At 44.6% G+C, this 26580-nt stretch overlaps 1 protein-coding gene across 4 annotated transcripts in view; it reads right to left on the reverse strand.

Moving 5' to 3' along the window:
* Positions 1–26580, reverse strand: part of LOC111973774 (double-stranded RNA-specific editase 1-like) — a 208778-nt gene that overhangs the window by 154164 nt on the left and 28034 nt on the right. For 3 of the 4 annotated variants that reach the window (XM_024001188.2, XM_070446886.1, XM_024001180.2), the window contains exon 2: positions 2360–2435. The gene's annotated coding sequence lies outside the window, so the exon portion shown is untranslated. Of the gene's footprint in view, positions 1–2359; positions 2436–26580 lie in introns of those variants that run through there. The other variant, XM_070446889.1, reaches the window with a different exon arrangement.

Below are 26580 nucleotides of genomic sequence, written 5' to 3' on the forward strand. Positions count from 1 at the left end.
AACTTCTGACCCACTGGGAATGTGATGAAAGAAATAAAAGCAGAAATAAAATCACTCTACTATTATTCTGACATTTCACATTCTTAAAATAAAGTGGTGATCCTAACTGACCTAAAGACAGGGAATTGTTACTAGGRCTAAATGTCAGGAATTGTGAAAAACTGAGTTTAAATGTATTTGGCTAAGGTGTATGTAAACTTCCGACTTCGACTGTATGTATGTGGGCATGTGTGTCTGGGCTGTGAAAGTTCATGTGCCATATGAAAGCATGGACACACACACACACACACAGTACAGTGCCCAAGGTGAGATGGTCTATGTCCTAACGATTCTCCCTGCAGGCTTGCCTACAAATTAACACATCTTTTCCACTGTCATAAATGAAATATCACTGCAAAACATCTTAGACTATAGTGAAGATGAATTAAATCAGAGATGTTACCTCTGCAGTAAAAAGAAAGAAAAAAAAGAAAAAAGAACTCATTTAAATAAAGAGAAGCGGTCCCATCAAGAATAGCCTTGCATTTTTCATCTTCCTCGCCATCTGTCAGTGCACACTTGGGCAGAGCAGTACACCCAGGCAGACCGCACACTGTGGGCGGATGCATGTACAAAATGGCTCAATCTTGTAGGTGGGTCTCGGTTTGTCAATAAACATGCCTGTCGGTTTGCCTGCCTATACGCCGCTCTCTGTCGGTCTACTATGACTGCTCTACACAATATTATCTCCGTCAGCATTTGCCGGTGTCCTGTACCCAGTCTGCTGTGCTTGCCTGTGGCGGCACTCATTGACTCACTGTGTTGACTAGTTCAGTGTGTTGCCACTATTTTGCCAACGCTGCAGTAAACAATCCGTACTGTAACGGAGGTGAAAAGGGGGAGACGGTGAGACAGAGGACACCACTGGCACTTTGCCTGCCAGGATGAACATCAGCATTGTAACCGTCACACCCCCCTCCCTGGCAATTTCCCTAAAAACCATGCGTCGCCACTAATGGAATTCAGCATGACCGGTGCTGGCACTGACGTGTGTGTGTGTGTGTGTGTGTGTGTGTGTGTGTGTGTGTGTGTGTGTGTGGATCAGACTCCACTGGAGGCCTATATTTGCCTGTGCAGATCGAGAGGGAGAGAATAGGAGAGGCAACGGCAAGAGAGGAGAGCGCCCAGGTTTCCAAGCCAGCAGAGCTCCTGAGGGAGTTAATTTGCCTGCACAACAGAACGACAGTCTCAGCGCGTCAATGCTGCCAGCTTAGCGCAGTCACTTCAACACCGCCAGGCACTGCTGCCTGTGCCACAGCCTCGGGGTGCTGCTGACAGACCGGGCATTCAGTCAGTGCTCCCCTCCGCCGTACAGCATGGCACCCCCCAGAGAGCGCTCAGAGACAAGTTGGGGGGCCTTACACAATGCAAAAAAAAGAAAAAGCGGAATTCCCAAAAAGGGAATCGGACCCTTTAGGAGCCAGCAGTGCACAACAAAGCAGCCCTAATCAACCGAACAGGGTTTGGATTTCCACCAGGGGGGAGAAAAATAAAGAATCCCAGACCCCTTGCTATTTGGGCTGTTCAAAAATAGAAACTGGGTAGAATTGTTATATATTCTAAGACCTGAGAGAACACATCAAAGAAGTCTCTGTGTGCCAGATGACGCAGGTTACAGCCATTTGGTGTAACGCACACTGCCGTTTTATGATACGGAGCTCATAGTTGCGGTGGTCATATGGGCAACCTTAATTATTAATGTGTCGGGCATCGGAAACGCAACCCCGGGTTGGTTGTAGTGTCACTTTCAATAAGGCAGCCTTAAAGCTATTGGGTAACCCAACACAGGGATATGATAATCATATGGTCTGCCTTTTTACATATTCATGGAGTTAACTGTTTGAAGGGACTGGGTCTTGTTGCCGAGTTGAAGATTGCGTCCTCTTGGTGTCCAATGTCAAGCCATGTCACTCAAAGGCCCGGACAGAGCCACACCTACCCAGGTCTCATACTGAACAAACCCTAGCAGCTAGTCATACTTTATTTGGAAACAAATAAACTGCAGCTGTTCCAATTGATCTACAAGCTTAAAGTCGTGTCTGCCAGGCACAAGGTCGGGAAAGGATGAACAATCTAAGAAGTCCGAGAAATCTAAATCCCACAATGTCGGAAGTCAGACTCCACAGGTCAGCCTTAGAGTAGTGACAGCGACCTTGACCAATGAACAGTCCAAATAGCCTGAATTGTTTGTGGAGTGTTCTAGAATACCAGTGTGCTGGATTTTTTTTATTTTTTTTTTAAATGCTGATTATAGAGTTTTAATCCACGCACTTGGAATTACGTAAGGTGGGTGGAGTGAACTACACTCTGTTCAACTTACTGTGTCTCTGGGCGGTCAGCGGAGTGATGCAGCTCTTTGTCAAAGTTTCAATGTCCTACGAGCAGGTGTCAGAGCTCTGAAAAGAGAGAATATCAGTATTATAAATCATATTGTTCTGTGTGTAAAAGAGAAGTCAGCCAAGCTACACTGAACAAAATTATAAAATGCAACATGTAAAGTTGATATCGGTCTGTAATAAAACCCTTTTGTGTCGGAGAAAACTCATTCTGATTGGCTTGGCCTGACTCCCCCCTGGCTGCCAAGTGGGTGGGCCTATGCCCTCCCAGGCCCACCCAAGGTTGCACCCCTGCACAGTTATGCGAAATCCGTAGATTAGGGCCTCATTTATTTTGACTGACTGATTTCCTTATATGAACTGTAACTCAGTAAAATCATTGAAAATGTTGCACATTGCGTTCCTATTTTTGTTCAGTACAGATAACAATACTAAACCTAAATGGGAAGTGTCCGAATTTCCCAGACACCCATGCCAAGTGCAGAAGTATCCACTTACCCTGATGCGCCGACCCTCAGCCCAGCGGTGTGAAACACATGACCGCCAACAATCAAAAGTCAAAAGACATCACAAACTGTGTCTGCCAAACATCAAACTGTGTGGTGGTATATATTTGTAAGGCTCAAGGAAACTGGCAGAGGGGTCAGACGGCCCCCCCCCAACCAATTGCATTAGGTGATCCAATTATAGGAGCATCAAGGAGACGTACCGGAGACAGGTGAGAGGGGGAAAAAAGAAGGGAAAAAAAGTGGCAAGATGGCTCCTTTTGACAAGGGCTACCTTAGCTAGGAGTAAATTCGATCCCTGGCATCTGAGTAAATCACAATCAATTAGGGACTTGACCTGAAACCTATCTGTGTAATAAGGCAGTGCCAGTGCAGGTGGCAAGACTGGCATAGGTGATGGGCTTTGGCATGCCAGCCGGAATGTCAGTCTGCACGATGGCACAGGTCAGGACCATTACAGTAACAACTGCAAGTAAGCAAATCAGATATCACATGGCCATTTGTCCTTGAGTGACAACATTGACTCGATACTGGTTGGTCGTGTCAAAGGAAACCCGACGGCCATTCGACACTTAGAAAATGAAGATGGCCGGACAAAGCATTCCAAACAATATTTGAGTAGATGGATTCATCTCAAAAGTATGCAATATACGTAAAAAGCACCGTGCCGCCCTTAAGTGAGCTGTTCAGCCAACCAAAAGAGGCTAGTGTGGGATGAGTGGTGCAGTCCATACGGCTGCTGCACGTGGCATAAGGTCAAGCTGAGTCTGAAGCAGCCATCTCCATGCATCACGTCTTATCACGGCCCATGTGTGCAGAAGAGATGGAGAAGGGCATCAGTATTCCCTCACCAAAGTGCTCTTCCTCTCCCTGAGCCCCCATAATCACAGCCAAGACAGGGGGGATTTCTCCTACAAGGAGGGGGGTCGCCTTCGCGCCTTATCACACCGGCCTATCTGCTAGTTCAGGCTAGGGTCCTTTTTTCCCTCAATTTCCACCTGACTGACGTGCCCAAAGTAAACTRCCTGTTGCTCAGGCCCTGAAGCCAGGATATGCATATAATTGGTACCATTGGATAGAAAACACTTTGAAGTTTRTAGAAATGTTAAAATAATGTATGARACTATAACACAATAGATATGTTMGGAGAAAATCYAAAAKAAAAACTAACCAGAATGTAATTTTTTGTTGTTGAGAGCCCGTGCTCTTACAATTGAAAGTATAGGGGCATATCCAAATCCAGCACCAATATTGCAATTCCTATGGCTTCCACTACATGTCAACAGTCTTTGTTCAAGATTTCAGGCTTGTTTCTTCCAAAGCCTAKTGTAAAATCGGACAGTGCAGTTATATTAACAAGAATTTCAGCTTTAAACCGACATAAGACACTTGTATGTTCCTAAATGCTTAATATCTGTAACTTTTATGATTATTTATTTGAATTGCGCGCCCTCCAGCTCCACCGGACGTTTTCCCGCTAGCGGGACGCCTAGCCTTAAGATTAGCGGTGAACAAACTCTCGTCCTCAGTGTAACGCTGGCACACCAGAAGCTACTCCAGATGTTGACAACTCGATTTGATACCACAGGGATCGTCATCAGGCCACAGGTGTCCTAAAATCGTGACGAGCTTGAAAGTATGTCGTGGGGACATTTTTGCTTAATAAAAGGTTGCAACATTAGTTTCATGGTAATCGCAACAATCCGACACGGCACGGTATCATGTCGTTAACCGTAAATGTCATTCAAGCGATATTATAAAAATCACTGCAAGGTTATGGATCTGTTATGACATAGGACGGCTTGTTTTATTTCATGGTAAGTGCAGCCCTGTGCTACGTCCCTCCATTCATAATAAGAGGGAAAAGGGGAGCAAAAGCTATAGAGATGTTGGCAAACACATAGCACGGCATCATCCTGGCTTTAAAACACAGTCTGGAAATAGAGCAGCATATCCTGTCAAACACGGAGACCAGGCAGCCGGTGAAGCTAGAGTTAAATTGAGCAACTCCCCAGACGCATCCACGTCACGCAAGCTAAAACAGATGCAATACAGTGACTAAAGTTAAATTAGGCATCGTATCCCACTGTTGATTGTGACATAAATATCCACTCAAGCACTCACACAAACCCAGTGCGCACACTACAAATGCCAGAACTGAACTCCCTAAGGGATAGGATAATTAGGGCCGGGATGATACCAGCATCGCGATACTTGTTAGTATCATGGCAAGGAAACAAAACAAAGCAGATTTAACTTCTTTAGGAAAAACAGCCCTAATGTTAGTATTTGTTTCCATGTTGTCGTCCTGAGTCACATTTAATTTATTTTCCAAGCTATAGCACACAATATTTTACATACAGCATTTTTTTTATTTTTTTAATGGACCAAAGACTTAGGTCTGCTTTGTGTTTTCATTTTTGCCCATGGGGAAAAAAATAGTGTGATACTGGTATCGTCACAACCCTAATGATAATCTGCATTACCACAATGATGTATAGGTAGGCCTATACAACCGTCCCCACTTACACAGCCACAAACAGTCTCAATTACAGCCTTCATCTTCTCAGCATGTATCCAAGCTATTGTCAAGGGGACAAAAGTGCCCAATGAAGATTAGGGGCATGTTACAGGGAAAGGGGTGTGGATTAAATAATGGAGAAACTCTAGTGAGGTGTTTTTGACACCGGAGTTCAACTATGGCAACAACACTTAGTGACAGTGAAGAATCTCCCACAGACTGCACAGCAATGTCAAAACGGAGATGCTATGTGATGCAAGCAGTTCCGTGACAATCCGTTTCTGATTGCCAAGTAGGTATGGTTTAGCAAACGCAACAAGGTGGCGTTGTGAAATCCAGAAGCAGACGGGTAACCAACCAGGCTAGCCATCTTGTGACCAAATTCAAATGACCCCTTGATSCAGTCAGAGGGCGAGACTGCTGCCAACATCCCAACTGATTTGACTTTCTGTAACAAAGGACAGCCTTCCATTAATGCTCTGAAGAACATCAAGAAAACTAAATATTATGCTTACAGAAAAAGGATCTCCGTGCATTTGACTAGACATAAGCAGGAAGGTGACCCCCCCCAAAACCCGTGACCCCCCCCAAACCCATGACCCCCCCAGTTATCCAACACTTCAACCCACAGTAGCAGCATAGGTCATGTGTTTTGTGGTTAGTGCTGACAACATTTTCACCCGTCCGCTAAGAAAACCATATCTGCAGACCCAATAAAAACAGGCACTCAAACAGCGAGTGGTTTTCCCCTACAGCACTGACTTTGCGTTCTTGCCAACTTAATCCTCCAAGTACATTTTTGGGAAGGCAAACGGTGAAATACGCCCATCTAGATAGAGGAAAACTGCAGGCAGACAGTTTGGCCTGTAAATGTTCCGGCGAAAACTGCTTAGATTGGAAAGCATCTGATCAGATTTTCACTTTCCCGAACTGCTTGGATTCAGAAGAGTGACAAGGGGTGTTGGAGTGCCAAGTGTGTTTGTTAGTGGAGCGTGACAGAAACTGATCAGAACAGTTTCGACACAGACGTAATTAACACCATTCCTTGAGTCTGCCAAAAATGTAGGCTGGATGGATTCCCATTGTTGGATTTCCCTACGACTCAGACAAACTCTTAAAATCCTCTCTCGCTTTCTTGCAACGATACGGTTACTGCATAGGACGCTGGAAATTACCACTCAATTTGCGCATCCTCCGGCCTCGAAAGAATCCCATTAAATATACATTAGACGATGCAAAAAAAGGTTGATTATCTCCCTCTGTGTGGCTTCATCTCCCTGGGCCATGGGCCAGGAGGTACTGTATGCAATAAGCAGACKGTCGCCTCGTCAAGCAAGAAACACAGTTAAAACATCACAGGTCTAATGAGGGTAGAGCAGCAGTGTCAGCAGTACTCGACTACAGACTGCGGCAACCTCTTGCTAGAGCCAAGAAGCCCTCACTCCTCCACTGTTCATATGGGCAGTATAAAGAAAAAAAAGGCTGTTATAGCCCTGCAAAGCAGCAATATGCTCTAAGTGCTAGAGACACGCAACACTAGTATTTAGTTCCTTCAATTGCTGCAGAGAGCTGGACAATAACGAACCACATGAACRTACCTGACCCATTTCAAACCCAGTTGAGCAGCACTTTGCACACCAAAGTCAAATGTTCATATTTCGCAAGACTGAAAAAGCGTTGGGCCGGTAACCGAAAGGTTGCTAGATCGAATCCCTGAGCTGACAAGGTAAAAATCTKYSKTYYKSCCCYKRAMMARGSMRKTWAMCCMMYKKTYCYWRGSMRKYMWTKKWAAWWARRWATGTGTTCTTAACTGACTTGCCTAGTTAAATTAAGGTAAAAAAAAWGTCWAATTAAAATACTACTGCAAATAAACCAAAAGGGGCATATAAAGGCCGCAAACTGTCAATCTCACCCAATGAAACCGCTTGGCTCCCCACGTCAAAGAGCTCCTATTGGCTTGACTGACCGTGTGTGATAGTCTCCCCAGGACACCGGTCTCCCATCGCKACCATTACGATCTCGCAAACAGACMCAACATCATTCATTATGAATGACGAGCCAGGGGCAACAGGTCAGGGCTCTTGCTCATTCAATGAGTGCTGGGAAACGGTCAGAAAGGCCAAGGAGGAAAAGGGCAAAGAAGGGCGAGAGAACGGGCGTCGCTAGGGCTGCACAATMTGGTAACTCAAAACGTTTTAACCTCTGGCAGTTTACCGCTTACCTTTGTACCATTGACCATTTGAACTGCTTAAATGTCAATAAAAACTGGGAAAATGGGGGTGTCCTAAAACTTTTGACCGGTAGAGTGCGCGCACACACAACCACACCAACAAACAACAAAAAAATGACCAAACCTGTATGCCCTCTGACTACAGGTTGATTCAGTTATCCCACATCCTCTCAGGCCTCAGGGTTGTTCTCGCTCTCCCCGTCTCGGTCTTCCTGCCCTGGCCTCCCAGGTGTAAACAAAGCTACGGTCTTAAACCTGGGATCAATCTATTTGTTCCAACAGGGCTAATGTAGTGACTGAGGGGGAACAGTCAGTGCAGGGTTTGAACCAGACACCTTGTGGTTACGGGGCACGTGCACTACCACCTGTGCCATAAAAAGGTCAGGCCTCTTGGCAGAGGCAGCAGTACACTCTCGTAAAGGGAGRGTCAGGCTACAGTGAGATAACCATGGGATGGTGAGGAGGATGATTGCAAATTATAACAGTAATTATAAGATTATGATCAAACGTAGTTGTCACTGTTTACATAACGACGACGATAAGCGCGAGAGTCAAATCAAAAGACACTGATACTGATTACACAAAATCTAAGTGAAGATAACATTGAAAGGATAAGATGATACTGTCATGTAATCCTTGAATCGTTATCATTCACTTTGATTCATGACACCGAGGACAACCATGATTCTGATGCAACAGGCTGTGTAAGCTGATGACATTTGGCCCTGCGCTAACGATGTTCAGAAGCTCAAACTCTGTTATGAAAATCCACACGCAATTGTCAGTCTTCTACCATAACGTTGTTGAGCCATCTCGTTCTGCAAACACACACACTTGAAGGGAGGAGAGCACCACAAATCACCATAAATCAACAATGAAAAGCCCTCATCCTGGAGAGTTGTGTTTCATGTCATCTTCTTGGCGGTGAATCACAAGGCTAACAAGCACGGGCAGGTGCATCCGTCTCTGGTGCAAGAGAGGGAGGGAGTCGTGACTTAGATTCCCTCAAACCAGATTAACACTGACGGAAAAAATAACAGCTTCACCGTGACCTGTGACAGACAGCAGGTGAGATATACCCTCAAATTACAAACGAGAGAGATATGAAATACACAGGGAAAGAGCGAGGGAGAGATGCAGAGAGTGGTATTATCTATATTACAGAGAGATTAGGCTCTGTGTGGTCTCGCGACACAAACACGTTTCTTTAGATTCCAGTCAAACGATAGTTACAAAATTACATAGAACAAAAGAGAAATGATCATAGAGGAGAATAACTATGACAGGGTGGTTTAGAAAAGAAGGGAGGGGGGGGGAAATGGGAAAGCTAGAGGAAGAGGAGTCGGAACACAGCAGGCCACTGCGGAGGAAAACAGTGCTTGTGTAATGCATTCAAATTGTCCCACCTTCCTGCTGGGATTGGAGGCCGCTGCTGCAGTGGAAGTGGCCGGGGGAGAGAGAGAGAGAGAGTCTTTGACAGCACAAGCGGCTATGACCCAAAGAGAGAGGRGAAAAACAGAGAGGGAGCTGGAGAGAGGAATAGCGAAAGAGATTAAGCGAGCGAGACCGCAAGGGAGTGTCAGCCAGGGAAAGAAGACCCTCACAGATATAACGTCCCCAACTCCCATTGCACACACACACAGCCCAGGTGTTCTACCTGCTTGAACGCCAATAACTCAGATACACATGAAATCATGAAATGACCCAGGAAAATCGATAGAACATCACTCAGAGGTGCATAAAAACAATACAACGTTCAAAAAGGGTGAACCTTTCCTTTCAGAACATACAGTGACCAGGCAAAGAGAAGGGAAACTCCAATGTGGTGTAGGGTATGTAGAGGAGCCTGGTGCTTTTAAAACTCCCTACTTTTTTYATGTACCACATGGCCCCCACCCTGGCATTGCTTGTAAACCAAAACCCATAACCAACGCCCAATGTCCTTAAAAAACAGACCTCCTTCAAACATCTCCAGGCAACGTGGTACAGCACGGCCTTCCCGTARCCTCACTCCAATTAGATGAAAGGAGGTGGATGGGGGACGAGGACGAGAAGGGTCGGAGGAGAGAAAAAAAGGCACAAAGGCAGAAAGCGAGCAAGCATGAGTGACCAAGAGAGGAGATCGTGAGAAGATGGTACTGGAATACCCGAGGACAGATGTATCTGCGTGTGTGTATGCACGTATTCGCAATTAGACATGTAGACACAGGGACATTATTCCCGGGATAAGTCTCAAAGCGAGTGTAATGCGGTGGCCGGCCATTCCTCCTCTATCTTCTCCATTGGATGTGCCKCCATCTTAAATCTTCCCCTGGCTGTCTACCTCCTCCCCATGCATTGGAGGAAGGCGGCCGAGAGGACACACTTCGCCATTCATCCACATCCATTAATTCATTCAGTCTGAGGACAAAGAAATCCCCTWTTCATTGGTCTCTACAGCTATCAGAACCTATTACAGTTCAGTGTATGTCTTCTTCACTAGTTGATATCTATTGACGTCGGAATATAAGGGACCATTGTGCTGTACAATAACAAGGCAGAAATGTGTTAATGGKCCAGCCCCACTCCAAGCCATTCAGGAGACAAATTGTAATTCTATTTGAGCATGGGGGGTCTTGACGTGAATKGAGTTGATTCCGTTTTAATGAACTAATTCCAGCGGTCAGTGATCAAGTGATTAACGCGGGTTGAGTGTCTATTTACGTTCCTATTCTATGAACTATCCACACCTAACAAGTCAAGTGATTGTATGAGAAAGTGAATGTGTAATAACACAAACAAAGACAGTGAAAATGTATGAAACCACCCTGTTGCAATAACAAAACCAAGTGAGGCAATATATTGGGCAATAAAGAATATTTAAGATGGGAAAACAGAAGTTTGACACACACTTGCTATGTTTACTCAACAAACCTTTTGGCCCAAGTTAATTTTTCAACTTCATTTGCAATAAATCCTTTTGGGCTAACAAAACAAAATGTTAATGTAGTGGGAAAAGACCTAAATCTGCCATATTTCTTTGCAATATGTGGTTATCTACATTGCATCGAATGGCATAGAGGTATGGCTAGAACTACAGGCCAGAATATATATATATATATATAGTGGGGAGAACAAGTATTTGATACACTGCCGATTTTGCAGGTTTTCCTACATACAAAGCATGTAGAGGTCTGTAATTTTTATCATAGGTACAGCTTCATGTGAGAGAATGGATCTAAAACCAAAAAATCCAGAAAATCACATTGGTTATGATTTTTAAGTAATTAATTTTTGCATTTTATTGCATGACATAAGTATTTGATAATCAGAAGAAGCGAAACTTAATATTTGGTTACAGGAAACCTTAGTGTTTGCAATTACAGAGATCATACGTTTTCCTGTAGTTCTTGACCAGGTTTGCACACACTGCCAAGCAGGGATTTGGCCCACTCCTCCATACAGACCTTCTCCAGATCCTTCAGGTTTCGGGCTGTCGCTGGGCAATACGGACTTTTCGCTCCTCCAAAGATATTCTATTGGGTTCAAGGTCTGGAGACTGGCTAGGCCACTCCAGGACTCTGAGATGCTTGCTTACGGAGCCACTCCTTAGTTGCCCTGGCTGTGTGTTTCGGGTCGTTGTCATGCCTGGAAGACATCCGCACAGACCCATCTTCAATGCTCTTACTGAGGGAAGAGGTTGGTTGGTCCAAGATCTCGCGATACATCGGACCCATCCATCCTCCATCAATAACGGTGCAGGTCTCCTGTCCCTTTTGCAGAAAAGCATCCCAAAGAATGATGTTTCCACCTCCATGCTTCACGGTTGGGATGGTGTTCTTGGGGTTGTACTCATCCTTCTTCTTCCTCCAAACACGGCGAGTGGAGTTTAACAAAAAGCTCTATTTTTGTCTCATCAGACCACATGACCTTCTCCATTCCTCCTCTGGATTCATCCAGGATGGTCATTGGCAAACTTCAGAGGGCCTGGACATGCGCTGGCTTGAGCAGGGGGACCTTGCGTGCGCTGCAGGATTTTAATCCATGACGGTGTAGTGTGTTATAATGGTTTTTTCTGTTGAGACTGTGGTCCCGCTCTCTTCAGGTCATTGGACCAGGTCCTGCCGTGTAGTTCTGGGCTGATCCTCACACACCTCATGATCATTGATGCCCCCACAAGGTGAGATCTTGCATGGAGCCCCAGACCGAGGGTGATTGACGTCATCTTGAACTTCTTCCATTTTCTAATAATTGTGCGCAACAGTTGTTTGCCTTCTCACCAAGCCTGCTTGCCTATTGTCCCTGTAAGCCCATCCAAGCCTTGGTACAGGTCTACCTCAAGCTCAACACTACCAAGCCTGGAACCTCGGCCAGACAGGAGCTCTTTTCCTCCCGGGGGAGGACGCCGTTCCATGATCTCGCCATCACACTGTTGACAACTCCATTGGTGTCTCCTCCAGAGTGCTACGAACCTTGGCGTGATCCTGGACACACCCTGTTTGTCGGCAATAACATCAAGGCAGTGACCCGGTTCTGTAGGTTCATGCTCTACAATATCCGAGAGTATGGGACCCTGCTCAAGCAGGAAGCGGCGGCCAGGGCTCCCCTACATCGGACTCTCCCTGTCCACCCCGCCGTCCGCTCGCGTCGACCTCCCCCTCCGCTCGCGCCGCCTCCCCCCCCCCCACATCTCCCCCCCCCACTCAGCTCTTCCCCCACCGTCTCCCTCCTCGCCCCCCTACTCCCCCGCCCTCTCGCCTTCTCGCCTCCTAAGGGGCATTAATCCAGGCAGCTTGTCATCTCGTTGGATTCGCAACTGCTGTTGGCTGGGCTCTGCTGTGCATTAAACCCTACAACTCAATCCAGAAGCGCCGCAGCCCGTCTGGTGTTCAACTTTCCAAAGTTCTCTCACGCACCCCGCTCCTCCGCTCTCTCCCTGGCTTCCAGTTGAAGCTCGCATCCGCTACAAGACCATGGTGCTTGCCTACGGAGCTGTGAGGGGAACGGCACTCCGTACCTTCAGCTCTGATCAGGCCTACACCCAAAACGGGACTGCGTTCATCACCTCTGGCCTGCTCGCCTCCCTACCTCTGAGGAAGTACAGTTCCCGCTCAGCCAGTCAAAACTGTTCCCTGCTTCTGGACCCCAATGGTGGACACAACTCCCTCACGACGCCAGGTCAGCGGAGTAATCCACCTTCCGGAGACACTGAACCCACACTCTTTAAGGAAACCTAGGATATGGATAAAGTAATCCTTCTAACCGCCCCCCCTTAAAAAGTTAGATGCACTATTGTAAAGTGGTTTGTTCACTGGATATCATAAGGTGAATGCACCAATTTGTAAGTCGCTCTGGATAAGAGCGTCTGCTAAATGACTTAAATGTAATGTAAATGTCTACATTTATCCTGTGTCCTTACACAGTCTCTGGTCTGGGCCATTGTGAGAGGTTGGAGTCTGTTTGATTGAGTGTGTGGACAGGTGTCTTTTATACAGGTAACGAGTTCAAACAGGTGCAGTTAATACAGGTAATGAGTGGAGAACAGGAGGGCTTCTTAAAGAAAAACTAACAGGTCTGTGAGAGCCGGAATTCTTACTGGTTGGTAGGTGATCAATACTTATGTCATGCAATAAAATGCAAATTAATTACTTAAAAATCATACAATGTGTTTTCTGGATTTTTGTTTTAGATTCCGTCTCTCACAGTTGAAGTGTACCTATGATAAATAACAGACCTCTACATGCTTTGTAAGTAGGAAAACCTGCAAAATCGGCAGTGTATCAATACTTGTTCTCCCCACTGTATATACATATATATATATATATATATATAGCCCCCATGTAAACGATATAGTTCAAACAGCGTAAATACTCAAACCCTGGCTTTAATAAACTAATATGTGATAGTGTGTACATCACATACATACAGTGTGAGTGAGTGAGTGAGGTTTACTAGCAACCAAATCTTGTAGGGAGATTAGAGTGATTAGCTATGGCTTAAGCAGATTTGTTATCGCGTGACTGATCAACTCATTATTGTTCGACAGAAAATCAGGACTCCTCGCACATATTGATAGAGCGAGAGCTAGATATTGAGCGAGAGAGCAAGTGCTACATACAGATATCAATTAGCAAACGTGCAGAGACCTGAAGGAGGCAGCCAACATGACACAATTAGATGGTTTGGCGGCGGCAGACAAGTAATTGCTACGGTCTAATACTAATCAAAGGCCGTATTAGTTTGTGTGACGGCGTCATCGTCGTCATCACACACATAAAACCATGAGTCTCAGCTCATTGGGTAGCTAAMTAGCCTCCGAGTCACTTCCTCTCTGCCACAAAGTCATGGAACGTTAGCAGAACTGTACTGTGTGCTTTCATGGTCTGTGTTTGACTTTGCCATCCACTAACAACATGAAAGTGACAGGAAAKTACCTGGCTTCAAAACAAAAGTGATCACGACTTTATCAAATATACRGTTGAAGTCGGAAGTTTACATAGTTTTAATGACTCCAACCTAGTTTTTCAACCACTCCACAAATTTCTTGTTAACAAACTATGGTTCTGGCAAGTCGGTTAGGACATCTACTTTGTGCATGACACAAGTCATTTTTCCAAATATTGTTTACAGACATTACTTCACTTATAGTTCACTGTATCACAATTCCAGTTTGTCAGAAGTTTACATACACTAAGTTGACTGTGCCTTTAAACAGCTTGAAAAATTCCAGAAAATGTCATGGCTTTAGAAGCTTCTGATAGGCTAATTGACCTCATTTGAGTCAATTGAAGGAGTACCTGTGGATGCATTTCAAGGCGTACCTTCAAGGCCTACCAGTGCCTCTTTGCTTGACATCATGGGAAAATCAAAAGAAATCAGCCAAAACCTAAAAAAAAAAAATTGTAGACCTCAACAAGTCTGGTTCATCCTTGGGAGAAATTTAAATCGCCTGAAGGTACCACGTTCATCTGTACAAACAATAGTACGCAAGTATAAACACCATGGAACCACGCAGCCGTCATACCACTCAGGAAGGAGACGTGTTCTGTCTCCTAGAGATGAACGTACTTTGGTGCAAAAGTGCACATCAATCCCAGAACAACAGCAAAAAACCTTGTGAAGATGCTGGAGGAAACGGGTACAAAAGTATCTAAACTCAGCAAAAAAAAGAAACGTTCTCTCACTGTCAACTGCGTTTATTTTCAGCAAACTTAACATGTATAAATATTTGTATGACCATAACAAGATTCAACAACAGAAACTATACAAGTTCCACAGACATGTGACTAACAGAAATGGGATAATGTGTCCCTGAACAAAGGGGAGGGGGGTCAAAATCAAAAGTAACAGTATCTGGTGTGGCCACCAGCTGCATTAAGTACTGCAGTGCATCTCCTCCTCATGGACTGCAACAGATATACCAGTTCTTGCTGTTAGAGGTTACCACACTCTTCCACCAAGGCACATGCAAGTTCCCGGACATTTCTGGGGGGAATGGCCCTAGCCCTCACCCTCCGATCCAACCGGTCTCAAACATGCTCAATGGGATTGAGATCCGGACTCTTCCCTGGCCATGGCAGAACACTGACATTCCTGTCTTGCAGGAAATCAGCCATACTGCTCTTCCGTGCGTGGTGGCTTTGTCATGTCAGGATGAGCCTGCAGGAAGGGTACCACGAGGGAGGAGGATGTCTTCCATGTAACGCACAGCGTTGAGATTGCCTGCAATGACAACAAGCTCAGTCCAATGATGCTGTGACACCGCCCCAGCCATGACGGACCCTCCACCTACAAAATYGATCCCACTCCAGACTACAGRCCTCGGTGTAACGCTCGTTCCTTCGACGATAAACGCGAATCCGACCATCACCCCTGGTGAGACAAAACCACAACTCGTCAGTGAAGAGCACTTTTTGCCAGTCCTGTCTGGTCCAGCAAAGGTGGGTTTGTGCCCATAGGCGACCTTGTAAGGCAGGTCMTCACCAGACAACAACAGGACTACAAGCCCTCAGTCCAGCCTCTCTCAGCCTATTGCGGACAGTCTGAGCACTGATGGAGGGATTGTGCGTACCTGGTGTAACTCGGGCAGTTGTTGTTGCCATCCTGTACCTGTCCAGCAGGTGTGATGTTCAGATGTGCCAATCCTGTGCAGGTGTTATTACACAGGGTCTGCTACTGCGAGGAAAGGAGGTGGCAGCATCATGTTGTGGGGGTGCTATGCAGCAGGAGGGACTGGTGCTTCACAAAATAGATGGCAAGATGAGGATGGAAAATTATGTGGATATATTCAAGCAACATCTCAAGACATCAGTCAGGAAGTTAAAGCTTGGTCACAAATGGGTCTTCCAAGTGGACAATGACCCCAAGCATACTTCCAAAGTTGTGGCAAAATGGCTTAAGGACAACAAAGTCAAGGTATTGGAGTGGCCATCGCAAAGCCCTGACCTCAATCCTATAGAAAATGTGTGGGCAGAAMTGAAAAAGCGTGTGCGAKCAAGGAGGCCTACAAACCTGACTCAGTTACACCAGCTCTGTCAGGAGGAATGGGCCAAAATTCACCCAACTTATTGTGGGAAGCTTGTGGAAGGCTACCCGAAAYGTTTGACCCAAGTTAAACAATTTAAAGGCAATGCTACCAAATACTAATTGAGTGTATGTAAACTTCTGACCCACTGGGAATGTGATGAAAGAAATAAAAGCTGAAATAAATCATTCTCTYWWMTATTATTCTGACATTTCACATTCTTAAAATAAAGTGGTGATCCTAACTGACCTAAAACAGGGACTTTTTACTAGGATTAAATGTCAGGAATTGTGAAAAACTGAGTTTAAATGTATTTGGCTAAGGTGTATGTAAACTTCAGACCTCAAATGTTTGACTTACAAATAGGAGGTTTCTGCATTTGTCTACTGATTGGACAAAACTTACCATGATGACTACATTATGCAACAAAAAATGAGACTCAAATATGCTTTATTTAAAATTGCCTCGATTTAAGCAACAAATMTTGACTACTGTAATTGTGTGAAGTTATCATTCTGAACTTTCAAAAGCTGTGGCACAGTGAAGTTGGGAGATGACAAAGTGGGATCAGGATGACTAGGCCCACCTGGAGAGCCAGTTTGAGAGGAGCATTGGCTCGTTGAAAGGACATCACCACTGTGTCTCAGAACCCTTCTTTCTCTGACTACTCAGCCAATAGGGTTAGAAAATGAAGCAGAGGACAAATAGGTGACAAATGTTTGCAATGGAAAAAGAGAAGTCATCTTAATTTCGGTACGCCATCTCCAGTCCRCGAGAAGCCCCTAAAAGCGTGATCTGACTCATCACTTTAATGATTCTGGGAATTGTGATTCAAAGCGAGACCCCTTTGCATCAAAAAGTCAGACCAGGTGAAGTGAACCACAAAAGAAGCCAAGTCTGAATGGCACTGCCAAGCATTTGGGCGTAGATAGTCAGGCGTGCTTTGGGGAGTTTGGTGCATCTGGGGATTCTATTCTAAGCAGCCAAATATCTGTGAGGGGACACAAAACCCGCCCCAAAACATGGGATATTTTTTTGTTTGAACACAACATAAAAGCATCCAGAGGCTTTTCTGGCTGGTAGTCAGTTTTGTTGGACCTCAGCAGTGATGGGGGATAGAAAAGGAGGGGGAAATCACAAGCATTGTACCCTTCTTGCATTTGGACCCTTTCCCCTAGTGTTGCTAAACACATTCAGTTTCAGATCTGCCAAGACACATGAGATTAGTTTGATGTCTGCTTGAGTTTCCCCCCTTCTCAAAGTGACTTGAATTGATCTGACAATCGTCAGAGAGGCTCTCTGGAGAGCTCAGGGTTCTCAGTCGTGGAACTCAACCCCAAGAGGAATAATTGGGACCATGTGCATACACAAAACACACAGATACCCCCCCAAATATACCTACACACACGAAACTATCACACGAGTTTGCCCCAGGCCAGATTACGACCCACCATCTCCTACATCTCAGTACTGAACCATGGGTGAAATGTGTCACTCCATCACTGACTGAAATAGAGAAATAAAACAAAAACACAGCCTAGCAGTGACCTGGCAGTCCACAACATCACTACAGTGGAGAGGAAACAAAAGCGGAATTAATTAGGTTTTGCACTGGGAGCAAAAACAACAGTGGAATTTGCCTCTCTTCAATTTGCATCGTTCCACTTTTTAATGTATATGGTTTTTCATTGCTATTACGTTTATGGGGGGGGGGGAAACACAAAATCACTTCTAAATAAAATCTTTGTAATGCACCGAATTGAAAGCCACAGCTAGCTAATTAGATATTAACTCTGTGGTTACACGGAAAGCAAAGCAGGGAGACTAAAGCAAAATAAAAACATTTAGTAAGGGAGGTGTATAGCTGTACTACAAACAGTAAACTGCTTTAGATAGGATAATCTGCTAGTGTGTTCAAAATGTAAGTATTACTGTAMTGCATAATACTGTATTGTAATGTTCTGTTTGTCTGTAGCATTAATCCCATGTAAAGGTATGATGATGCATTTAATGCACCACAACAATGTGACACAGTGCGCCTTCAGGAAGTATTCACACCCCTTGACTTTCTCCACGTTGTGTTACAGCTGGAATTTAAAATGTATTAAATTCAGATTGTGTCACTGGCCTACACACAATCTCAAAGTGGAATAATGTTTCTAGAAATGTTAACAAATGTAATTAAATTATCTTGAGTCATTCAACACCTTTGTTATGTCAAGCCTAAATCATTTCAGAAGTAAAAATGTGCTAAGTCACATGATAAGTGTTTAACATGATTTTTGAATAACTACCTAATCTCTACCCCACACATACAGATAATTGTAAGGTCCCGCAGTGAATTTCAAACACAAGATTCAACCACAAAGACCAGGGAGGTTTTCCAATGCCTCACAAATAAGGGCACGTATTGGTAAATGGAGGGGAAAAAAGCAGACATTGAATATCCCTTTGAACATGGTGAAGTTATTACACTTTGGATGGTGTATCAATCACCTAGTCACAAAAAATAGATARGTGTTCCTCCCCATTTATTTGCTGGAGAGGATGGGAAGTGCTCAGGGATTTCACCATCAGGCGAATGGTGACTTTAAAAGACAGTTACATGGCTATGATAGGAGGAAACTGAGGATGGATCAACAGTTTAGTTACTAATCTGAATTACAGTGAAAAGAAGGAAGTCTGCACAGAATWAAAAAATATTTGAAAACATGCATCCGGATTGCAAATTAAAATGACAAAAAAAAWGATCCTGAATACAAAGCGTTATGTTTGGGGCAAATAAAACAGAGTACCACTTCCTATTGTCAAGCACGGTGGTGGCTGCATCATGTTATGGTATGCTTGTCGTCGGCAAGGACTAGGGAGTTTTTGGGGGATGAAAAGAAAAACGGAATAAAGCTAAGTACAGGCAAAATCCTAGAAGAAAACCTGGTATAGTCTGCTTTCCAACAGACACTGGGAGACAAATGCACCTTTCAGCAGGACAATAACCTAAAACACAAGGTCAAATCTATACTGGAGTTGCTTAACAAGGTGACGTTGAATGTTCCTGAGTGGCCTAGTTACCGTTTTGACTTAAAAGCGACTTGAAAATCTGTGGCAAGACTTGAAAATGTCTGTTGTGAAATCTGTGAATGTATTGTAATGTTTGAAAAATCATACAAAATGCCTTCATTTTGCTGGACCCCAGGAAGAGTAGCTGCTGCTTTGGCAGGAACTAATGGGAATCCATAATAAATACAAATAAGTCTAGGGGTATGAATACTTTGAAGGCACTGTACATGCTATGTATCAGTAGTATGATACTTTCAGAGCTGCGGGGTGTAGGCCATGTACAGCAGTAGGAGGCTGTTGGTGGCCTGTGCCATTGCTGCAGCAGGTCTCCGTCGAGAAGAGCAAGGCTCATGATCTCCTTCCAGACACTGTCTTTTCCCATTACCCTCAGCGTGGGCATCACCAACAGGTCAGATGCCCTGCAGACCAGAACGGAGAGCTCCATTATAAGTATGTCTCAAGTCATATTAATGTACATTCTCACATCTACTATAGGAGGTTCCGTTCAAGCTCGCCATACGAGTTATTCAAACAAAGCAGGCAACTGGCAATATCACATTCACAACTGCATAATACTCAAAGCACAGCTGTAAATTGTAATTGATCTGTGTGTAAGCGGATCTGTGGAGTGCACTGTATGGCCCAGCGGGGCGAGCTCAACTGTGTAGGGCACAGAGGCCTGCAGCTGGTTTCCGACAAGGAGAGTGCTTCCAGGTGGAAACAGAGCCTCACGAACAGCAGGTGTTGCAGGTCAGAATCGCAGCTCGCTGATAAAATAACCTCCACAAGCTGAGGGCTGAGAGGGTCGGAGAAGTTCACGTAATCCATTTTGAAAGGTAATGGCCCCAGACCTTTCTGTTCCTTTACCCACCAACATCCAGAGAGTTTAGATGTGTGCATATACAGTGCCTTCAGCAATCTACACACAATACCGCATAATGACAAAGTGAAGAGGTTTGCAAATGTATTACAAATAAAAATCTGAAATACCTTATTTACGATAGCGTTCTGACGCTTTGCTATGAGACTTCGAAATTGAGCTCAGGTGCATCCTGTTCTCATTGATCATCCTTGAATCATTTCTACAACTTGATTGGAGTCCATCTGTGGTAAATTCAATTGATTGGACATGATTTGGTAAGGCACACCTGTCTATATAAAAAGGTCCCACAGTTGACAGTGCATGTCAGAGCAAAAACCAAGCCATGAGGTTGAAGGAATTGTCCATAGAGCTCAGAGACAGGATTGTGTCAAGGCACAGATCTGGGGAAGGGGACCAAAAAATGTCTGCAGCATTGAAGGTCCCCAAGAACACAGTGGCCTCCATCACTATTAAATGGAAGAAGTTTGGAACCACCAAGACTCTTCCTAGAGCTGGCCGCCCAGCCAAACTGAGCAATCGGGGGAGAAGGGCCTTGGTCAGGGAGGTGACCAAGAACCCAATGGTCACTCTGACAGTGCCTCTGTGGAGATGGGAGAACCTTCCAGAAGAACAACCATCTCTACAGCACTCCACCAATCAGGCCTTTATGGTAGAGTGGCCAGACAGAAGCCATTCCTCAGTAAAAGGCACTTGGCAGCCCACTTGGAGTTTGCCAAAAGCCACCTAGACTATTAGACCATGAGAAACACGATTCTCTGGTCTGATGAAACCAAGATTGAACTCTGATCTGAATGCCATGCATCACATCTGGAGGAAATCTGGCACCATCCCTACGGTGAAGCATTGTGGTGACAGCATCATTCTGTGGGTATGTTTGACAGCAGCAGGGACTGGGAGACTAGTCAGGATCAAGGCAAAGATGAACAGAGCAAAGTACAGAGAGACCCTTGATGAAAACCTGCTCCAGAGCGCTCAGGTCCTCAGACTRGGGTGAAGGTTCACCTTCCAACAGGACAACGACCCTAAGCACATAGCCAAGACAACGCAGGAGTGCCTTCGGGACAAGTCTCTGAATGTCCTTGAGTGGCCCAGCCAGAACCCGGACTTGAACCCAATCGAACGTCTCTGGAGAGACCTGAAAATAGCTCTGCAGCGACGCTCCCCATCCAACCTGACAGAGCTTGAGTGGATCTGCAGAGAAGAATGAGAGAAACTCCCCAAATGCAGGTGTGCTTGTACCGTCACACACAATTGTTATAAATTATTTWAAAAATAAACAGTTTTTGCTTTGTCATTATGGGGTATTGTGTTTAGATTGAGGGGGAAAAAATGTAAATTTATACATTTTAGAATAAGGCTGTAACCTAACAAAATGTGGAAAAAGTCAACGGGTCTGAATGCTTTCCAAAGGCACTGTAGATGGATAATAAAATAAATAAATCTGTCCAGAGCCTACTCCCAAAGTTTTTCAAAAAATTATAAACCGCCAGTTTCACTACGCAACTGTTTAAGCTAGGACCTCAAGTAGGAGCAATGTCAAAAAAGATAAGACCGATAACTGTAAGCAATGCACACTGAAGTGAGCCCCCTTCAGTCGTCAGGATATTAGTTTAAGCCCGGCTAATGGCCCAAGCAGACTGAGCGAGTCACAGCCCTGGACAAAAGGAGAAGATCGGCTTGGTATCAGCTCCATTCTCTTAAACCYGAGGAAACAAGAGGAGTCGGGGATTACACCAGCTAAATCACTCCACCGGAACAACCAGCCACGGCCCAGTAACACTGCTTCTGTGCTTATGCCAAATTGATCATGAGGGAATGGAACAGCAGAGAATCCGCTCTGTGATTACTATGTTRCTTCGCTCAGAGGTTAATTGGAGATTTTGTGTGGGAGAGATGGGATTGGGTGTCTGAGTAACACTTGATAGTATAAGGAAAATACTGTTATTCTAGTCTGCCTGTCAGTCTTAAAATATAAAATCAAAATGCAGTTTTGCCGTAATAGCGAAGTAACAAAGTCTGTGGTGCCAGCTATGCCCGTGGTATGCCTGCTTCTAGTCTGAGTGGCAGTCGTCAAGGCTAAGTACGCAGTGATGGAATCGGCTAAACTTTGCTCATTGAGATAGTAAATGAATGATAGGAAATGAAAGAGACTGGGTGTTATGTCAGAAGTTAATGGTTCTCTGAAGAAAGACAGATGGCTTCGGAATGTGTTGGGGGGGGGATGAGAGGAGAGCAACGTGTGAAACAGGGGAGACAGATGGACGTCCGTAGATTAGATGGAGGGGTTGAGGTCAGGAGGTAAAGGACAGATTCTTTTAAGGGAGTAATAAAAGGTGTGCTATCCTGTTAACCTCTTTATTAGCTTCCTGTGGAGCCATAAACTGTAAGGATGRGAGAAGGAGGAGTGTTTTAAGTAGGAGSTATATAACTGTGATGKGAGAAATGTTTTACTGTCTGATTACAGCTGTACAGAACCTTTGGGAAGAATTAAAACTTGGTTAAAGCTTCTCTAGTGTCCGTGGGTTATTTACTCTGAAAAATAAGAACCTAACAGTAGTCAGTGGCAAACGACCCAAACAGCTCTCGGTGTGCGCACACACAAACACACTAGGCGTTCGTATGACACCAGGGAGAGCTCGTTTTAGGCTAACTATTAGCACTTTGGCTGCATTTTTGTCTCCAGCTTGGGGAACTAACGAGTCACCCTTTTATTTACCCACCACGGTGAGCACTGAATTATAACGGCGTAGCCAGCGCCACGTTAAGCAGCCTTGCGAGACTGCTGCAGATTAGAGGCAGCATGTATGATGTAGTTCACCCAGAGAGAAGATGCAGTCTACCTGTGTGGAAAAAGAGAATGSTTTATCAAAGCAACGGACCTTCTCACTTGCTGGTTGGCTGATCCAGTCTAGTGTTGAGATGGACTAGGTCAATGTCCATAAGGGAGAATCCCATTTCCACTCGCTGTTCTATACTACGGATCACTTTTTGTGTACTGACGCATGTTGCAAGTTTGCATTTGGCATCTTCTCAAAGGACATGAGAAGATATGAAATGACACTAGCCAGTTTAATCAGAAACAAACTGCATAAGTGTGGAGAGACATAATTACGAGGGTGGGGGAGCAAGTGTGAGATGGAGTGCCATGGTGAGGAGGGATGTAAAAGTTGGAGAAAAGACGAGCAGACGCTCGGCTTTAGCAAAGCACCAGCACTGCGCATCTGTCATCAAGATCCAAGAGGCTCATATTTTTTAACTTGCAGGGCCTTTTGTGCTGCCTTCTCCCTGCTGAGGAGTCACAGCAAAAAAAAGCTAAAATCCCATGCTCTCCCTTAGCCAGAGAAATCAATCACTTCAAAACTCTGGGAGGCCTACATTTGGTACGAGATTAAAACAAGCTTTAGAGTGAACGTTTCAACTTTTATGGACGTGATTYGGACATCTGTACAGTCCAGCAACAATCACAACAGTACTGGTTAAATCAATATGGCGTATAGGCTRTTGCATAACAATCCCAGTCGGAAAAAGGGTACAGCATTCACATTAAATATTTGRGGTTGTACCCTTGTGCAGCAAGAAAGAAAAACAGCCTTTGAAAGTTTAGCTTTCTATTCCACTAACCAAGACCTCCAGAAGACACTTACAGTCCCCATCCAACCAGACAAAGCTTGAGAGGATCTACAGAGAATAATGGGAGACACTGGCCAAATACAAAAGTGTGCCAAGCTTGTAGCGTCATAACCAAGACTCTAGGCTCAAATCGATACCAAAAGGTGATACAACAAAGTACTGAGTAAAGGGTTTGAATACTTATGTAAATGTGACGTTTTTTTTTTTAGTACATTTTCAAATATTGCCATACAGTCACAGTGTGGTGTTGGAGAATGACTGATATTCCCTTTTGACATTGCCATTTCCTTTGAGTGTTTGCTGAGGAATTAGTGTTCTTCACATGGCGAGTTGGCCTTCTCTTGAACTGAAACTAAGCCATGTGATGGACACATGGAGAATGGACTTCAAGCCTAAGGTAATGGTAATTCCTCAAAGCACTAATCTCACAGTTACTGTGAAATGCTGGTCATCCAATACAGAATAGGTTGAGAGGAGAAACATTCACCCAAAGTCACAATGAGAGCTGTCCGTAAATCTTGCTCACCACTCAGTGCCAATGTAATGTCACCGTGGCTCTAGGCCTTTCCGAAGAGCAGGGAGGGGGACAACGCCCAGACGTCAGATGAGACATGCACTAAGCCATCGGGGCGAGGTCTGACTTTGCAAGTGCACACTAAGCCATTGTGTGTCAGACAGACAACTTTTTAAAAAGGTCAACTGCCCCTTAGAACCAACTCCTCTGGTTTTAAACGTCCTACGTGGCACCGATAGGAGTCAGAAACATTCATTCTAGTGTCAAAATTGGACTGCAAAGTGTAAATAGGAAGAGGTTTGTCATAAAGTCAGTCTTGTCCAAGTAAGTGAGTTGGTCATGACTTACTGGAGGGTTGGGTATGGATTACGATCATGCCCAACTTGCCCAGTGCCCACTAACGAGAAGCAGCAGTGCTTTTTGCGCTCCGTAAGCTGCGCATGCTCTTTCCAATCATAGCAGCCAAAACCTCCAGACAGGGAGACRGACCTGCCCAATATGCAGCGCCTCAGACTTGCTCACATAAGACAACGAGTTGCCAATGTTATGTTGAAATAACCCTTGGCCCTAAGCCCTTCATGAAGTGACCACTTGCAGATGTGTTTGAGAGTGTCAATCGCTTGAATCTTCTGTTTCTACCCCAAAAAGTGGCATTGAGACGATCAGAGCGCATTTGTATCCCAACCAACTGCAACTTGTGAATATTCCAAAACCCATTTGTGAGCATCTTGTGTACCCCTGCAGCCTGTTTTTAATAGGATTCCTTATGGAATACTGCCAGACAGCTGGTAATAGATGTTGAGARAGTTGTAATAAACGACAACGGCACCGAATCACACGTGTTGCCACTCGCCAGCGACGTGATAAGTTGATTGTGGCCTGGCTGCTCAATGTGCCTGCTAGCTACGACTCGTTAGATTTATTGACAGAGAACTTGGCTAGGTAGGAAGTGATTTTGGGCATTGATAAACAGCGTGTAGCTTGTGCTTTATTTATGATAGTTTTCCAGCTTGCAGATGAAGTTGTAGACATATTATTGTTCTCAGAAATCAGTCCTGAGCGTGCAGCCAGACTTTCGACTCGATAGACTGCATCCGGTGCACCGACTAGTTTAAATGTACTTTTTTTTTTCACTTAGGAAATAGTGCACCAAACACACTTTAGCTGGATGTAAATTTGTGCGACTAAGAACTCATCGGCAATAACGTCTAAATGACAGATTTCATGAATGATCTTACATTAATTCTGACTATTTTAAGGGAGTGGCCATGTTGTTGCTACGGTGACAAAGGATTAAACCTATTTTAAAAAATCAACTCTTCAATTTCATTGAATATAGCTATGATTCCCCCCCTTATATATTAGTGTAATGAAGTGAAAGAAATTGGCAGATTATTATCAATGATTTACCAACATTTGTAACAAGCTGTCCAGTGTAGGAAATCCTCATTAGTACCCTAGTTTATAGAAAGAGCCATAAGCTGTAGTAGTAGTGACCCCCAGTAGATCTTCATCCCTACTGATGCTACTGCATTACGCCACAGTCCATTTCGTGAGTAGTCTGATATCCTGTTTGAAGTCACTGGCATGCAAAAAAAAAAAAACATTTAGGACAACCTCCAGCTACCATAAAAAGAGCTAGTCTAAGCTGGGAACACGAGAAGTCTGCACTCTACATTATTAGTTGTTGCATTTCGTCAACAAGACAATAAATAAAACTACCTCAAGTGAATTGGTGGATATATTCACATATTTCAGTCTCTGCATTGTGTGTTTATTCACTCTCGATTCTAGTTTTTTTTTTTTTTAAAGGCTAGGAGGTGGATTATATTTCTAAAAAGAAACAGTGGGTGTCTGAAGCTGTTTGGTTAGCCTAGCAAAGCTCTCACTGCGCTACGACAGTGAATCATAAGAGGAGCCATTTGGCTTTGGATCATGACTCGCTAATCCCAAACAGCTAACCGGTAATGAAACTGAGGCACCCGGACGGTCAAACCCMAGGCAAAGTGCCKTATCCTGCCATTTAAAGGCAATCACACCTTCCTCGGCTTAACCAAGTACTAGTTATACTCATTTACCAGGGTTTTCCCTTTACATTGAGGGATGTGGTGCGTGTATGTCCAATGTGTAGTGCGAAGGTCACTGTGGAAGCCTCGCCGTCTCCACCTTTACTCCCCAATGCCTTTTCTGTTCAATTGTGACACCGTCTATCTAGGCCATCAGGTTCTGCTGGGGTAGAGCGGTGTCAMCTCTCCTCATTAAAAGATAATCACCTCATTAAGTGCCTTTTGTATGATGTGCTTTGTATTCTGATACAAATCATGCACACGGTACCTTGCCCTTTGCCTGGACAGAGCGCCG

Source organism: Salvelinus sp. IW2-2015, linkage group LG2 (assembly GCF_002910315.2).
Source record: "Salvelinus sp. IW2-2015 linkage group LG2, ASM291031v2, whole genome shotgun sequence".
Taxonomy (NCBI): Eukaryota; Metazoa; Chordata; class Actinopteri; order Salmoniformes; family Salmonidae; genus Salvelinus; species Salvelinus sp. IW2-2015.